At 41.8% G+C, this 6,000-nt stretch overlaps 1 protein-coding gene across 3 annotated transcripts in view; it reads right to left on the reverse strand.

Moving 5' to 3' along the window:
• IPCEF1 (interaction protein for cytohesin exchange factors 1) overlaps window positions 1-5,584 on the reverse strand; it is a 62,667-nt gene extending 57,083 nt beyond the window's left edge. For 2 of the 3 annotated variants that reach the window (XM_082305650.1, XM_082305648.1), the window contains exon 1: window positions 5,530-5,584. The gene's annotated coding sequence lies outside the window, so the exon portion shown is untranslated. The remainder of the gene's footprint in view (window positions 1-5,529) is intronic. The other variant, XM_082305649.1, reaches the window with a different exon arrangement.
• Between the last annotated feature and the right edge of the window lie 416 nt (window positions 5,585-6,000).

Genomic DNA, 6,000 nt, shown 5'->3' on the forward strand with positions numbered 1-6,000 from the left:
TGGTGAAATGTTGAATTCAAGGTAGCCAAGGCTGAAACTCCACAGGGCTTTGTAAGTCAGGTCAGAAGGTTGAACAGCTGTTCAAACTGGATGTCAGTCAAGTTTTCAGCACATTTCATAACGTGTTGCATGCGGAACCAGTATGTTCCTACTGTGTCACTTCATTAAAAGTGAAAGAAGGGGGAAGCAGCAGTGGAGAAAAGATACAAACTTTAACTGAGCACCCAATGTCCTTGCACATCTGCAGGCAGCAACATAGGGCCCAAATATAATATAATTTGATATAGTATAAAGCAATATTATGGACCAAAAGTAGGAGCAAAATAGTTAAGTATGCTAAATAGCTGTCTTTAAAGCTATCCAAAGGTTTCCATCAGGAGACAGGCTAGAATGCAACTACCATCTGAAAGGAGGTCTCATCAGAAATTGTCAAAGCAGAGGAACTGAAGAAAGCCCTACAGACTCAGCAATTACCCAAAACAAGACAAAGATGTCTCCTCTGTGGTTGCAGGAACCCAAGACCGGGGTTAAGTTTCTGTGATTCACTGTGCTTCTAGGACTGTATCTCCACACTGCATCCTTACTGGAAACGCAGTTTATGCCCGGCACAGACAACACATCCAGAAGACAGAAAACTGTTGGAGAATCTTGCTCACCCCTGCAATGGCACATACTATGTGGCACTTTAGAGTACTGCTTCAATCTTCATCTCAGCAGGAGAAAACATGCTTTAAGTGCACTGGTGGTGCACTTGGGTTCAACCCACAAGACTCCAGAGAGATACACAAGACAAAAATCATACCTGAAAAGAACCTCTCCAGCGCACTAAATTGCTAGTACATCATAACAATAATAATTTCTGTTTCCGTGTTCCACCCCCGCTTCCCTCCCCTCTCAATTCTCTATTTTGCTCTTAACGGAAGATACGTTCAACAACAAATTTGGGAAGTGCTGCTTCCTACTTACTACAACCATCTTCACACTGTTGCTTTCTGAGAAAATTTGACTATTTGACATCATCTCCATTCTTCTTGCACTTTGTGAGAGCCACACAAATCGTTTAAAGAGTGCACTAGGGAACTACAGAAAGCTCAGACACACAAGCACGTTACTATGTGTCAGCTGAGACATATTAACTACGAAGGAGATTAAGCTAAACTGAATTGCCTAGCAGTTGCATTTGCTTTAGACTAAGAGAAAATAAGCACAATTAATATGACTCAGCTGGTACGGTATTTTGATGGTGCTTGTACCCAGAAGCTGTTCCTGGAAGAAGCTTATAGACTTGGATGCATCAAAGAATAAGAGCATGAGTTCTCCTGAGACCTTACAAGAAGGATTGAGGATAACGAAGCAGCTACACAATGTAACAAAGTAGGGAACTATGTAAAATGATTTACAGCATTACCACCCAAAATATTGCTGAAGAAATTTTTCTGAAGTATTAGCAATAGGGATTGCAGTATATTTATTTCCATTATAATGGACCATGTGTAGGAAGATAACTCTGGTCCCGTCAGCTTCCAGTTTAAGACAGGATAACACAGGAGGATGCAGACAGGAATCAGATGGAGTCCAAGATAACAGTGAGACAAGAGTCATCAGGATCATATTTTGGGTCTCGGCATGCCTGAGGACAGACATTGTCAAGGTTTGAGTTAGTGCCATAGCAAGTGGCTTTGAAAAAATAATGAGATATAATGTTTTCAAGTGTTTGTAAAACTAAGAGAGGGATCCCAGGGAGTTCAAAATGAGAGTTAAGGCTCAGTATGTTTGATGCTGCCCAGAAGTGTAAATAGATAGGCTGGGAGATTCAACAAAGAAGCAGCGCAAGAAAATTATCCTTGCAATTGGTTTCTGAATTGATATAAAGTGGTGAAATCGCTTTTGTCAAGGCCAGAGAATAGGAGATTTCAGTAAATGTGACATGAGATAATGACAACTTGGATGACAGTTTATTTCCATCTATGGAGAGTGAAGACATTTAAAAGTGTATGCAAAATTTAAACATAGCTTGGAAATGAGGACACAAAGAATTGAAGAAGGCACTTGGACCATAACTTCATTGTCAGTAATGAGCAATGATGATTTAGGAGAGGCAGAAGTGGATCAGGCTGGGTCCAACTAAAGGCTGAGCCATGACATATCAGAGAGACAGGCCAAACTCTACATTTGGTCAAAAAAAATATACAACTCTCTGTTATAGGAATGTATCTGTCCTTCATAGGGGGACAAGCCACGCTGATGTTTGTGAATAAAATTACTTGGGCATAAGGTGCAGAGGAAAAATGGATCAAAGGACGGGATCTTTTAGTAGACTATAGACAGTATTTTGGAGTATACCAGGACATTCTGAAAAGCAATTTGTAAGTGTGTCTCAGAAAACAGGTGGAGAACCATTGGCAGACAGAATCATGGACAGTAAGGTTTTAAGAAGAGATTTTCAGATAAAATCAAAGGTAAGTGCCAGGATAAAATGATGGCAGAGAACAGAGATTTTTGTTGGTTGATTTTATTTAATAGAAGAAATAAAAACATACTAGCTGAGAAACGGGATAAAGACTAGAGGAGGTTCTGGAGAAAAACAAGGTAAGGAAGTCAAAGGAAGATGAGCCCTTCCCAGATGAGGGGAAGGCATATCTGTAGGAGAAGAAGCAGTTAAAGAAGTAGTAGGTGAGGCAAGGCCATGTTACTTTATCTTCTTTTCCTTGGAAGCAATCAGCAAGACCTGTTTGGAGAGGAAAGAGACAAGAACATGGGGACAACCAAAAGTGTATGCACAGAGAAAGCATGACTCAGCTAAGCCAGAGGCAGCAGATAGAGCTAAAGAAGGACAGATACGCTCTTCATGGCAGAAGAATTCAGTCTATTCATGGGACCTGTGCCAGTGATGCCCCATAGCAAAAGCAAAAGAGGCAGACACTGGAGGGCAGCCAGCCTGTAACTTGATGATAGGAAAGAGAAGTGAACAATTAGAGGGTAGAGGAGGCTGCAGAAGGGAAATATTTTTAGAAATGTATGTCACTAAGGCATAAACATAGTCTACACACATAAGCACTTTGATGAGCTATGCCTTTAACTGTATGTATTGCTTCTCAGAAAAATTCTCAAAAGACAGAAATGTGGCTGTGCTTCAGCTGAGAGGGAAACTGAGATGCAGAAAGGGGTAACAGATATAGTTTCACATGCAACATTACCTCAGCGCCCATCTCCCTGATCAGTGATTGTGTAACCACGCTCAGCATGATTTCATTAGTAATAAGTGATGCATCAGGCAGGACATTTCCTCCAGGCTCATAAATAGTACTAGCTACATTGGCCCATAAATAGTACTAGGTGCATTAGCAGGTGGTTGAGTGATCCCTCGAAGACAGTTCTGCACACAAAATAGTGAAACTATTCAACATGCCATTTAGTGACACAGCCCCCTCTGGGTTACTGCTCCTACCTCAGGATCCAACACCAACTGAGAATCTGCTAAGACCTCCACATGACAAGATGATTAGCAGCAGGTTGCACATCTGTACCATTTAATCAAGCGAGTGAACAATACTGTTGTCGGTACAGTGTGCTACTTCTGCGTCTTTATCCAAACCAGTCCTCATCCTATTCACCCACAACTGAGTCACTGTTAGTTTAGCTAGATCATGTGGGAGTGTGGAAGGGACGGATTTGGGAGGCAAGGGAAAACATCTGGAATTAACGAGGCCAAAACAGAGAGCATCTCAACAACTGTGGAAGCTCTTCAGCCCGTGTCGGCTCAATGCCTCCCCCAGCCACCTCACAGGGACTGCACAGACACTGGTGGAGAGCGTGCTGTGCTGAGCATGCAGCACCCGGCTGCTGCACCCACTCAGGGAAACATATTCAAAAAAAAAGTGAGATGCATATGCTACTTTCTGGCCACCAGGCAGCCCCGCAAGAAATCATGTCTCCCAGTATGCATGGGGACAAGTAGCAAGCAGCTTGCGCAAAAAGTTCATCTGAACATTAGCAGCCTGGCATTAATGACTCTTGCCATTTATGAAATGAAACAAAGCTTTCCATCACCCTGATTCTTCCAGTGCAGATGCTGTTACGAAGCACACTTTTGCAGACAGTATACATTTTAATGTGCCCTTTCACCTTTCCCACCTATGAAGCCAGCATGACTTTCCAATGGAAAACAGGTGTTTGAATATAGCGTGCGAGGAACCACTCTCTCTGCTTCGAGGAGCGGACCGCTCTCTCAGGGGCAGCAGTGAGGCAGCATGCTGGGCAAAGTCAAAGCGATGCAGTATTTGAAAGCAGAGAGCTTCAGCATCCCTGACCTGAGGCACGCCATCTCCACCATGCCGCAGGACTTCCACCTGATCAAATTGCTTGCAGCTGTGTCACCAGAGTCAATGCACAGAGAGGGGCATGGCAGGACTCTCTCCTTCCCAGAGAAGGTACAGGGGGCAGCTACAGAAAGGCCATTGCATGAGAAGCTACCAAGCAATTTCTCTCTCCTTTATGAATTGTCACAAACCATTAAATATTGGCATAACTGGCAGACAGGAAAACCCTACTGAGCTGAACTGCAGTTCCTGAGCAGGGATAATAAACCTTCCAAGAACTCTAATTAATATAATTGACCCCAGTAAAGATACATATTGCCCTACAACCCAAAAACGACTTCTTGGAAGCAAGTAGGTAAGTGAATGATTAAACAAGCTGTTAATCTCAGCTTGCACCAGAGGCACATTTTGTTGAGGAAAACTTAAGTCCCAAGATGCAGTCAGTGTTTTGGGTTTTCTGTTTCAGTGCAAAGGACAGGAGATTTTAATTCCAGCTGTCCTTTTGTTCATGGCATGGGTAAGCCCATTCACATAGTACTTTTGCTTTGTCTTTACTCACAAAATTTCATGTCTATGACAAAAACATTGAAAGTAATGCATTTGAAAATTCTTTTCACATTAAAACCAGAAATTGATCTGCTCGGTGCTGTGGTGACAGCACATTATATTCTACCCCCGTATTGCACCTTAAATACTCTTTACGTGATAGTAGATTTTCACATTTTTCTCTAGGAACCCAAAAATCAATAAAGGAATTGCTTGCATTTCCATACGGAACACTTGTTTTCACAAATATCTGATTTACGTGAAACAGTCATGACTAGGCTGTCACCCTGTCTTTGATGCATCTTAAAACATAACTGAATGAAACTTGTCCAAAATAGGAATCATTCACATACATGCTGCTACTTGTCCTCACTCCACAAACAAACCCCATTATTTCTAATGTTTACATTATTTTTCAGTAATCCATTTGCATTTTTTTAACAGAAGAGGGGGGAAGGAACCATAAGGTCTTTTACACAGCCCTTAAAAAAAAGGGCAATTATGTGCCAGTGTGAACTTCCTTTATTGTACCAAGTAAGCGTTTTTTCTAATGACCCAAAAATGTATTTAAAAAAAAAAAAAAAAAAAGAGATAAAGTAGATATCATTAGACAGAAACAACTAACGTTTCCACTTAAGAGGAAAGAAATAAGCCACAACCTTACCAGCAAGGAATTCTGACGAACAGCCACACTTGTCCCGTCAACTCCCACACCTCGCAAAGCAGAGAGGAAACTCTTACAGAAATTGGTTGCAATGCTGAAATTGCCCAAGAGGAAACTGGTGTCTCTTTTACAAGTCATGACTATGCAAAGCACAAACCAGGCATCAAGGCAAGTGCTAAAAGCCATGCCTGTCAGAACTATTAATAGTAGAACTAAGCTAGATGGAAATGGGGTAGGGGATGGGACTAAAAAATTAGAAATATTCCCAGATGGTTAGTTTTTTAATTTTTTGTTTCACAAATGGAAATTAGCTTAAAAACTGTGTTATCAAATACTTCTGAGAAGAGGCTCAGAGTGCATTGTGGAAGGCAGGAAAAAGCATATTATAGGTGCCCTGTAACAAATCGCACTATCCAAGCCTCAGCACGGTCCCTGTTTCTAACCCGTTCCCCGTAGCACCCCTTCAGTCTC

Source organism: Platalea leucorodia, assembly GCF_965183815.1.
Source record: "Platalea leucorodia genome assembly, chromosome: 3".
Taxonomy (NCBI): Eukaryota; Metazoa; Chordata; class Aves; order Pelecaniformes; family Threskiornithidae; genus Platalea; species Platalea leucorodia.